Here is an 11,938-nt window from a genome sequence, read left to right as displayed (position 1 = left end):
GAACCACCCCACTTTGGAGGCATCCGTGTGCCTGAGCATCTTTATAACCCCCGGGAGTGTTTGCTCTCCAGGACTGGAGGCAGGGAGAGGCCCCTGGGATACACCAGGAGCATCCTTACCCACAGCTCCAGTGAGATCTGGCCCCCTTGAAACACCCCATTCTTTATGGAGCAGCATTAAAGCCCAAAATCTACTGCTTGATGGGTGCTGGGTGCCCTGTTCTGGGGGAGAGGGAAAGAAGGGCACCCCCACAGCTTAGATCCTGATCTCTGGAGACTTCAGTGCTGGGAACACCAACCCAGGGAGCTGGCACCGGAGGGACACCAGAGAGCAACCCAGCAAGCCCAGAGACCCCATGGAAGCAGCAAACCCCCATCGTGTCCTGCGGACACACAGCAAGAAGCTGCTATGGCTACAGGCTTGTGTTCAGACCGATCTGCTCAGGTCTCCAAGGAGCTCAATTTCAGGCTTTTAATGAGAATTGTGTTTCCTAAAGGAAGAAGCCAAACTCCTTCAGCCCAGAGTAACGCACTGCAACAGCAGACAGGTCTCGGGATCCCGCAATCTCAGTACTCTGCATTCAAGGTTTGCCAGGCAAAAAAAAAATCAATCTTTTTCATGTCTTGCAGCAGGACACATTGGGATATACTGAATTTATTCCCTTTGGTTATGAGTGACTTCAGGGCTATTGCAGAAGTCTATAGGACAGAGATTTCCCTGCAAGACCACTAAAAGGATCAACAGCCCCACCTGAGAGACCCTACTGGCAGAATCAGCAGAGGACCAGGAGGAGGCTGGCGGCCTGGCAGCTAGCTGGGATACTCGAGGCTTTCTCAAAGCATAGCAGTACCTCTCTGCAGACAACTGAAAGCAGTCGGTGTTTGACAAGCTTAGCATGTGTCGGCTGCAAGCCCTAGCTCAGCTGGAACAGAAGACAAGGCCTCCAAGCCGTACAGCGGCATGCTTCAGCAAGCCTGGGGATACAAATTAGCTCCTGAAAATAATGCAGGATGCTTTGATTGTGAGGCTGCAGCGAACTTAGTGCGAGGCATCACAAAGCCAGGAAGAGCGAAACGCAAACAGGAGCCATTAAAATGAAATGGTGTGCACAGAGGGAGTGCTGCAGAAATAAACCCAGTGGTGGAATTCACCTTACATGTGTACGACTGAGAGCAGGGCTTTATTGCCTGGAAGAATGCATTTTTCCCCTTTGCCTTTTTCTCTCTCTGTCTATCCCACTCCTTCACATTTTCTCAATGAATCGCTGGAAGATGCTGTTTATGGACAAAATGGAGCATGCTTCATGAAAGATTTATTAATCGGAACTGCCAAATTCATAATTACTTTCTGGGCACTGAAATTGTTTGGCCTTATCAAATAAATGAGAATAACCACTGATTATTGTTTTTGGAGAAAGTAGTAGCTGGTAATAAGGAAGAAACATGCGCATATGAGAAAGAGAAAGATAATATAAATGGACATAGATGTGTTCATATAGTTGTCTGAGTGGTCAAATGACTCATCTGTCCTAAAAAGAAACACAATTTCCATATTACGAGGCACTGAACCAAGACACCAAGTGCTTTCACTCTAACAGATAGATGGACTTCATTTGTTTCCCCGATCCTCTTCTGTCCCTGCACAGGTTTATGGTTCAGAAGCCATTGGCTTTTCCCTTTGTTGTTTTAAGTTTAAATAGGAGAACCTTTATTCCATAGAAATTAGTGGTGTTTAATGCCAGCAAACTTGAAAAAAAACTTCAATTTTTGAACTTCTTCCTCCTCTAGCCATAGACTCGATGGCCACATCTGACGCATAGATGCAACCCTACAGAAAGTTTTTTCCATGAGCGTTTAGCAGCTTTTTGCACTGCTAAGTCCTGAGCTTTCTGAAGTTCTCAAACACACCAGCTTCCCCTTAGAAAACTGTCACCACATGCAGGTGCCTTTATAAATACAAAATCTAGGAAAACTTGGCGACAGGCACAGGACACCCAGCCTGGAGTGAAAAAACCCATCACAGCCTCCAAAAAAAAATCCATCTGCTTGTGCCCACCTGCTTTTAAAGCATGGAAAAGCACCTCTGTCTCTGTGGACATGACTTCAGGTGCTCTGGGAAATTTTTCCTGGACTTGCCTGAAGTGGCACCGTGGTTCCAAGGCAATGCTGGCTCCCCATGGTCCTGCCCGAGCCCTGCTGCACTCGAGTGAGGGTGGGAGCAGCGCTGAGCTCTCCTCCAGGCGGCTGTCTCAGGGACTCCTCTCTTGCCCTCTTCCCAAGTTTTACAGATTTTCTCCTCCTCTCCTCCCGTAATGATTTATGGGGGGGAAAAAGTATAATTCTGAAATGAATAATTGATATTCTTTCAAAGCTATCTCCTTTACTCTACTTGTTCTCTTAATTTACTTGGTTTATACCAACTGATGACAGAAGCCTATTGTTTTGCTGAAACATTAACTTCGCAAAGTCATTCCGCTCCCATCTGCAGCACTAAAATTAATGATTCCCTCTGCAACATCTGTTTAATTAACTATCGGCACCATAGAAGAAGCATCCAAATACCCCAGCGACTAAATCAGCCTCAAATTAGGGAAATACGATGTTAAATTGTATCAGAGAGAAGCAGAGATTATCCTTTTGAGCACTGACATTCATTAGCTACCAGCCACCCCATGTATCTTCATAATGAAAAAGTGTCAGCAGCGCCTCGCCGTAAAGTTTTCATTTAAGGGCTGCTGCTCCTTTAGCCACGGCGCCTGGGAAGAGGAGGGGTGAGAGACGTGAGAGAGCTTCAGCCCCTGCTCCAGCATCCAGCAACGGGGCTCTCGGCCACCCTCTAAGAGAGGGATGGGTGAAAGCAGCTTGAAGAGGAGATAGGAAAAGAGGTTTGGATCCCCTGTGATGTCTCCGCAGCACCTGGGAGCATTTAAAAGCTCCTTACAGCTCCACTGCCAATATACCCACACATCTAGTGGTGCACGGGCAACACAGAAAACAAGGGGCTGATTTAAGAGGGTTTGGGGTTGTTTTTTATTTTTAACTTCCCCCCCTCCCCTACTTTGAACTCCCCTTTTATGTTGCCAAGGCAACAAATGCAGCGTGAAATTGCAAGGTTGCAAAATGCACCGAGTCAGCAGGCAGCCGGAAAGCAGGGCGAAGGAGACGGAGAAGCAGGGGAGCGAGGCGGGGAGGGGAACATGGCAGGAGCAGGCGGGGGGCATCGGTAAAACGTAGACATTGCTGCCTGGGCTCCCACTGCTTGGCTGGGCTTACTGGTACGCACCCCCAGCCAGGCTGCCTGCTGCTATCCAGCCTTGCTACCTTGTCTGAACTTTCTCCAAAAAAGGCACTCTCGGGGGATTTTAGCCACTTCGTAGACAAGGAGGAAAGTGTGAGGTTGTTCGCTTTGAGGAATGAGCCTGAACTCCTGGAAGTACTGAAATAACTCTAAGCTTCTTCTCTAATGCATGAGCTCGGGTCAGGAAAGTGCATCCACTGAGTCCTCCGGGGTGAGATTTTTCAAAAGCATACCAAGCCCGAGGCTCAGTGCCCGCAAGGGCCAGACTTTCATCAGAGTTCAGTTCCCATTTAGGCAGCTAATTAATCTTTGCAAACACCTCAAAGTATCTAAACCGCATCTGCAGCCATAACGCTGCCCTGAAGAGTGGGTATGACTAAACAAAATCTTCACCCTTCAGAAACCCCTTTTCCTCTCTCGTTGGAATCGCAGCCACTGGCTTGCTGGCAAACCATTCCTGGTGGTGGGTTGTTGGCGTAAGGAACCACGGCCAACACATGCTCCAGCACCAGGCGGAGCTGCATTCGGCCTCCCTCACACTTGTTCAACACAACCAGGGACAATCAGAGACAAGGCACGGGCACATCGGGCGCGTTTATATACAGGGAATATCCCTGGGAACACAAAGAGTGAAGGAGAGTGCTGTCAGCGGTCAGAAATAGCACCCTTTTCAGGAGGAAGAGAAGGTCAATCAACGTAATTACTTCTCCCCCAGGTCTGCATCACCCTCACCTTTCCCCGTGGTTCAGCACTTTGCACTCCTCTCCTCCCACCTTCTCCTCGAGATCCCTGCCACTGGTCCCAGCTGCCAGCTCCCACTCATTAATTCGGGTTTTTCAAAGGTTGGTGGCTGCCATTATGCCATTATTACCTCTTGTTTCCTAGCACAGCTCCACAGCTAAAATTAGCCTTGGGTTCAGGACGGCCCGGGTCTGTGTGTCTCTGTGGAAGGCGCTCCTCACCGTTCCCTTGAGTGAACCTCCAAAGTCAAACCTCCTCCGAGTTCAGGATAACTTTGCCTAATTAACGAGGAGAATCTTTAACAGCACTACAAGTAGCTTTGATTTACTTGCTTTAAAACTTCAAAACAGCCTCCTACACCCAGCTCACAAAGCCCCTGCCTCCCTGGGAAGAAGCTCCACAGCTCCAGCAGTTGGAGGACGGCGTGGTCCCAGGCTGCAGGGTCCCTACAGCCGCGACATCCTCACGCTCAGCACACGAGGCAGCGCAGCTGGTGGGTGCTTCCCCGGTTCCTGGCAGGACTCTACTGACAGAGCATGCAGAGAATGCACCAAACCCCATTTAAAAGTGTGACACGGAATTCAAAAGCAGCCAGGGGAATTACAACACTCCGTGGCAGGATAAGATGCTAAAGGAGCATGAAACACATGCCATGCTTAATGTGATTTTTTTTTTTTTTAAGACCGTTTCCTTTCCGAGCTTGCCAAGGAATACACGGCGCTGGCAGAGCACAGCCTTGGCCACGAGCAGCCATGGCAGTGGGGTGATGTGGCTGCAGAGCCAGGGACGGCACAGTTTGTGCTTCTGCCTTGCTCAGGGAGTCCTACAAACTCAGCAGAGCACACAGAAACCACTCGAAGCACAGAAAAATGAAGAAGGGAAGTGGCTCTGAGGTCCTGTTGGTGGGAAACTGGAGATTGCTTGGGCTGCACGCACAGAAGCCAGGCGGGACTGGGCTGCCTGTGTGAGGACAAGGAAGCCACTGCCACGTTGTGCTTATGATCCTACAGAGATGAGGGGATAGGTGGCCCTGAACTGTGTAGCCGATCAGAGCTGCGAACTGATTCCCGAGACACCCGGTCCTTAGCCCATTAGAACAAAAAATACTGCACTGAGAGGAGCAGCGACGAGTCTGCCTTTGCTATTATCCTCAAGGTCTGGATTTATGTATTTATTTATTTATCAAACACTGAGCTATGACAAACAGAATGAGCAACACAGAGTACGCAGGAAGGCTCATAAAATCCCTTTCATATCTCTAATCAATCATGACTAGTGTATCTGCCATACATTTTTCCAGTTTAAAATAGAATAAAGATGTCCCCTCACATACTAATCTTTCTCCAGGCAGCCCTGCTCCTCGCATCAGCACAATGACCCAAACGGGCTGGCTGTATTAGCAGACACCAGCTCGCCTTTAATGGAGCTCAGCAGCTGGGATTAGCTACCTGTGATGCCGTTTGGGCTGTCAGGCACGACACGGAACCGCTAACACATTACAAGTTAGAGGCATCAATTCTTTCTAAGTGAAAAGGCATTTCGAATTCAAAACACTTCAAACCTAATAACAGGAAATTATCTTGATGGATCCCCTTCAACATGTAAAAAAAATAAAGAGATGAGGAGAAAGGGGCAGGCGTCCGATCAAAACAAAATCATATCAACTCTGTTTTCTCTTTCTAGTTCACAGCAAAGCAGAAATGTGGATCTGGATGTCAGGGAGGGAGAGCTATGGAAATACACGCCTGGCTGAGAAAGTTTGCAAACTGCTGTAACAGGAGAAAGCAAAAGTCTCTCTGCCATAATCCAGCAGCAGTGGTGTAACCCAGGAGGGACTTCTCCCTTACGAAGTCTGTTTGAAATGTCCCATGCAGCTCCTTTGAGTACTTTTCCTGGAATATTATAAACAAGCAGATGACAAAATTGAGAGAGAAAGAGAAAATTAATTCATAAACCACCACAGGAAGCTGAGTAAGGAGTCAGGGTTTTTTGACTTAGCTTTCATTTTCTGAAGATGCCCAGTCCAGACATCCTTAATGAAACCTGCTTTTTTTCAGATCAGAAGACACTCGGTGCTTCCTGAAAAGCAGGTCCTTTTTAAAAGCATCTTTGTTAGAGCCGGGCCTCCGAAAGCACGCACAATGTCTGAAAACATTGCCCCTATAGTCCTTGGCAGAGATCCAGAGCACCCTGTTGATAGCTAGAAAACAGGGCAGGCCTGGGAGGTGAGGAGGAAGGGTCAGAGTCCGAGTGATGAACGCTGACAAGCTGAGTCATTGATGAGTTGCATGCTATCATCTATCATTTTTAAAACTCGCCTGTCTGAAAGCTTTCGGTGGTGTCAAGCTGAGTCATTCCTGCCCATGAAAGCAAGGGCGAGGAAGGGGGACCTGCTCGCATCTCTCGGTGCCGTGGCCGGGCACTGATCCTGCTGCTGTGCTGTTTGCACCACATCTGTTTGTCCTTCTCTTTCCTGGCATGGGAATCGGCCGAGCCACCATCTGACATCCCCGAAAGCACACAGCTTCCCTCAGCTGACCAGAGTCCCTTAAGGAAACAAAAAAAGACTGAAAACAAATCGAAAACAAGAAAGGCAAACCGAAAGGCAGATTTTCCTTTTAGCACATCATCGGAGGAGGAGGGGAGAGAAGTCCCTCATGGCCAGGAACCTGCACTGCTGTTGGATTTCCAGCTCAAGTCATAAGCCCAGAGGAAAGACAGCTCTTCACCACCTGTCAGGAGGGATTGCAAACACAACAAAGTACCTTGTAGGAAAACAGCGCGGGATACTCATTGGAGGCTGCCTCATTAGGCAGACAGCATTTGCACACGCCGATGGCTGAAGGCAAAATATGACCTTAAGTTACACGATCACACCAAACACGGTGCCTTGCTTTGCGAGGAGAGAACAAGAGAGAGCGCATGTACTGCACGAGACGTGAGCGACGGGGCTTTGATGGCGACAAGATGTTACACGGCAGCCAGGGCGCCTGTCCTTGATTCCCTCCTGCTGGGCTCCCAGCTCTGGGACTGCTCCCGCTGCTGGCTGAAGGCACCTGCACCAAACGCGCTCTGCTCCAAAGGGCTTTCACCCTGAGTATCTGCTGTCCCCCACTGGGGGAATGCTAGCAACAAACAGTCCAGTCTGAGGCAGCATTCGAGGTGTTGGGAATGCGATTTTTCCCCCAGAAAGGCGAAGCAGAAAGCAGCGCTGTCAGGGAAGGGAGGGAGGGGAGTGTTGTGCCGAGTGCCAAGCACCCAGTCAGCTCGAACGGCGAGAGCTCTGCACGCAGCAGCCCCATGCTCGTGGAAGGTGACGCCTGCCTTCGCGCCGTGCGTGAGCCCCGCATACTGTTTTATTCAAAGAAGGGAGTGTGACTCCGGGGGTGTGAAAGGCTGCGCCGATGGCAAGCCGCAGAAAGATCAAGTGCAGCTCCGGGTTGTCTTTTTCCTGGTTTTCACACCCCACTTGGGTGGGCTTGGGCTTCTTCCAGCACCCAGGAAGAAACGAAAATACTGAGCTTGCCTCTCAGCTGCCCCGAGCCTTGTGTTCTTTTTGTCTGAGGAAAACAACGACACTTTTTCTATGTAAGATGAGACCTAGAGTAAGGTTTTTACACGAAAGCCACTAGATCAGACCGACTCACGGTCTCAGTTTCGCAGCGCTGCGTTTCGGTGCTCCGAGGGCTACAGATGTGAAGTCCTCCAACATCCACACATCCCCTCCGCTTTCCCACTGAAGACTAAATGCATCTGATGCAAAAACGAGCATAAATGAGGCTATAAATACCCAGCAGTGAATAGTAAAGTGCTAAGGAGGGCTTTGCAAAGACTTCTTTAAAGCTTTTTCATCAGTGCGTCTCTCGTTCTGGGCCTTGATGTCCTTTACATCTATTTTTTTAGGCTTGGAACACAGGAAGAAAGGGTTTTAATGGGAACCGCTGGCCTCCCGCTTCTGGGAAGACAGAATCGCAGAACGGCTTGGGTTGGAGGGACCTCAGCTCATCAGGTCCCTACCCCCACCTCGTTAGGGTTGGTCCAAATGAAGGCTCGGCAGCGTGTTCCCAGGGCTCCTCGCCCTGGCACTGAGGAAGATTTAGCACGTCCCGACATCCATTTCCTCCTCAGCTCTAATCTCAACACCCACCTACTGCATGCTAAATGAACATCCCAGTACTCTATAATGGAGACAGGAAATTAATTCCTCATAAAGGCTTTTTTTTTTTTCTTTCCAAACCCTCTTATTAAGACTCCTCAGCCCTGTCAACAGCCAACTGAGCTGTTCCCAAGTCCTAACGGTGCATTTCTTCAGTCTCATTTCCTTGAGTCCCTGCCTTGATGGATTACACCCATTAATAACCTCACAGTGGAGAAGAGCAGCTGCTGGGTGTTCGAGGCACCTTGCTGGGCTACGTAACCCTACCCCTTGCAGCAAGGATCTCCGGGGAGAGGAGACACAAAGCAGGGCACCCCCTGACGTGTGCCTACCCTGCTCGGTCCCTCTCAGAGGGAATACTTTCAGGACAAAGCCCTCCTGCTCAAGCTGACCTCGGATTCCCGTGGGAGCCAGCACAGCGGGACCACCACCCCGAGAAGGGCAGCGTCTGAGCCAAAGACTCGGGATCGAGGCTCTCTGAGCACTTCCATCTCTCCACCACCCTCTAAGCACACGTGGCTGTGTTTCCAGGAGGCAGGTCTCGTCCAGAACAACTTGTAATAGGACTCATTCCATAGGGGGTGTCTAACAGTTACCTCCTTCCTCGACTTTCGTTATCCACCAAGTATGCAATCCCAATTATGTATTACAATATTTCTCTCCAGCTCATAGGATCTTGTAGAATAGTCATTTCCACTGGAGAAAAGATAATCTATAAATAAAATAAAATAAAAAGTTTCATGTGAGCATTAAAATGGACCAGGCTGCATCAGAATGACAGATCTGCTTTAAAACTGTGCCACTTCACCCAGCCCTCAGCTCGGCAGCATCTCGCTAGCAGAGATGATGTTAAGAGAGACGGATCCTAAAACAGCAGGCAGGATTCTTGCGAAATGAAAATTGCTCATATCCATATGATGTGGATTTGGAAGCAGCAGGGTGAGAATTTAGAGCTGGTACTGAAAGCTGGAGGGCAGCGTAAAGTAAACACACAGACTGCATCCCCCGGCTGGGGAGAAACTTTGCAAAAAATTGTCACGCCGTATCCGAAATAAAAGCACAAGGCCAATTCCAGGATCACAAACCCAGCGAAAATTTCCTGCGAACACCACGTTTGGAACTTCCCTCGGTTTTGCTCCACGTTTTCAGACTGTTATGTAACATTTAATTCCGATTTTTCACATCCCTGCGCTGCGGAACAGCAGCATAATGTGACTCTTCACAGGATCGGAAAGTTTTTCAACCAGGCCTAGCACAAATGTGCTGGAGCAAAGCACGGTGTTGTTGCCTAGCAAATGTCTATGAAAAAAGAGTTTCTGTTTAAGCAGAGGAACAAATTAAATAGAAACCTTCTGCAGGGGCATGCTCCCCCGGGACAGCAGGTTCCTGTAAGGCTCGGGGGGTGAAACTGCCACAAGCTGTCGGTAAAATACGGGCAGCACGTCCCAGCCGCACAGAGCGGGGCTCTTCGGTCTGGCTCAGGCAGCAATTGCTGCCTGCTTCCAGCTCCTGTGACCCCAGGGAGTTATTAGCAGCGTTTTTTAAATCATCGTTAACATTCTCTGCCTTTTGTTTTTAATATATTAAGAAATTACAGCCCGAAGGAGAATGGGCTCCTGAGTCTCATGTCACTCCCTGTCTCCCCAGCCAAGTCTGCGTGTCCGTGCCAGGAAATACACCCCGTGTTTATCTCCTAATTGGTATTAAACTGTCTTTGGGAAAGAATTAATGGGCTCTTTTGGCTTTCCAAACTCTCTGTGCTTCTGTTGAGATATTTCTTTAAAATCCTGACACCTCCCCATCTTTTACCACCTCATAATACAACCGATCGCTTGGCAAGGTGGGGTCCCCGCGATGCTGCGGCTTCAGCCTGTCCCTCAGGGGGACCACATCAGGGCCAAAAAAAGTCCACGAGGGAAGGTATTTTAGGAGAGGAACAGAGAATAACCTTTGGGGAGATGCTCAGCAGCACGACCCTCGCAGCAGCAGGGAGCGGGAGCTGGAGAAAAGCCCTGGGCACGGGGCACAGCTGAAAGCATTGCCCCAGCTGCAGCCCTGCTTCCCATGAGGGCTGGGTGCGGAGTCCTCAAATAATTTAGGGTTAAACCTGAGCGCTCACCCCATAGTAACAGATTCCTCATACAATTTGACCAGCAGCCCAAAGAGAAATACTTGTCGATTACTCTGTGAGAGGCTGTGCCCTGGTGGCTACCTACAAGCCCCTTCCACTGTTCATCATTCACCAGGGGACTGCTTCATCCACCTGGGGGCTCAGCTCGGAGCTCACATCCTGAAGACGCTGCCTGTCCAGGGCCATTGCACACATTTCAGCCACTCCTTCAAAAGCAGGGGACAATTTTTTGATCTGGGTTTCCAAGATATTGGAACAAGAGCGAGAATAAATATTCTCCTGCTGTTCATTCCAGAAGTTTCACTTTACACATTCTCCTTGCAGTGGACACAGCTGAGAGTCTTCCTAATCTAATCAGGAGTAACAGAACTTCTGTGATACACCTTGGGGGAAAATATCCCAAATATGTGAGAAAATAGCACGGACATCCCAGAGAGATGTGCGTGATCAAGCTGGTTTCTTGGTTTCTTGCACACTTCCAGGATGGGTACAGACAAAGTAAAAGTGCTGAGAGAAGGGGCCTGTGTCGCCCCCTTTGTGCTGACCTGGTGCCAAGTCCTTGCAGCGCTGTGGTCTCCAGGTGTCCAGATGTCAGGGGGAAGCACTGAGCCCCAATTCTCAAGTTCTTCTGGCTTCCAGAGGTGGCAAGATGGAGCACGCAGCACGTAGGAAAAGCGACCACACGTCTGCCTCCTTCTCCGCTATTTTCAGCAATGTTCAGATGTAGGGCGAGTTCGATTTATGTGCCTTATCTTCCTCAAACCAGATAGAATACCTCCCTCCCGTTACAAACACCGCTTAATGGATCTCTAACAGCCTTGCTTTCACAACATCAAATATACAAGAAAATAAGGGGGAGAAGGACGAAGCAAACAAACAACTCTTTATTGTTTCCAGGTGTCCCTGATTATGGTCAGAGGAAGAGGTGGAAAAGAAAGAGGGAAGAGAAAAAAAAACTCGTAATTGGGTCCTTGGCACAAGCTTGGCAAATATAAACTAGCAGGCAAAAAACAATGTTAAAAGAAGTTCTGAACTCCTGGAGGTGCTAAATATTCCCAGCAGCTCTGCAAACAGCCTTGCAGTTTCTTGTCAGGGTGCTTTTGCCTTCCCAAACCCTGCACTCTTGTATCAAAATGCCACAGTGGGGTTGCCCCGCACCCCCCAGGCTGCTCCCACCATGCAGCAAACAAGGTGGGAGAGCCCAAACTGGACAAAAAGATCTCAGAGTGCTTCAGGTGGTCAAAATACCTCCCCTTCACCAGGTACACAAAACTAAAGTCCTCAAATGCCCTCTCTTTTGGGGTCACACACTTTTCTGCCAGCTCAGGTGCTGTAGGGTGCTTATCACACACATCTGTACTGATCGTGGGCTCGTTCCTGACCAGCTGTGCTGAAAGCAGCAGGCACAGGGTACGTAGCTTCCTTCTCTCCAGCACCAAATTATCCACCTCCTACCTCCTATGAGCTGCCTTGCACAGGTACCTTAACCCAGGAGATCCCAACCTCCACGCACACAGCTATATGGAAGGGGCTGGCCCAAATGACTTGGAAACATCCTTTATATTACAACACCTTCCGCTAGATTCTTTTGTCTCCTGCCTCCTCTACAGTCC

General features: G+C 49.2%; 1 long non-coding RNA gene across 1 annotated transcript; it reads right to left on the bottom strand.

The window, feature by feature from the left end:
• Positions 1 to 4,672: 4,672 nt before the first annotated feature.
• LOC137842661 (uncharacterized) lies at positions 4,673 to 11,275 on the bottom strand. Its single transcript, XR_011089147.1, has 2 exons — positions 10,871 to 11,275; positions 4,673 to 8,906 (listed from the first exon to the last, which is right to left on the bottom strand). It is a non-coding gene; the product is annotated as an uncharacterized lncRNA (long non-coding RNA).
• Between the last annotated feature and the right edge of the window lie 663 nt (positions 11,276 to 11,938).

Source organism: Anas acuta, chromosome 20 (genome assembly GCF_963932015.1).
Source record: "Anas acuta chromosome 20, bAnaAcu1.1, whole genome shotgun sequence".
In the NCBI taxonomy this organism is placed as follows: domain Eukaryota; kingdom Metazoa; phylum Chordata; class Aves; order Anseriformes; family Anatidae; genus Anas; species Anas acuta.
Note: the sequence above shows the minus strand (reverse complement) of the source record. Positions and strands in the feature narration are given on the sequence as shown.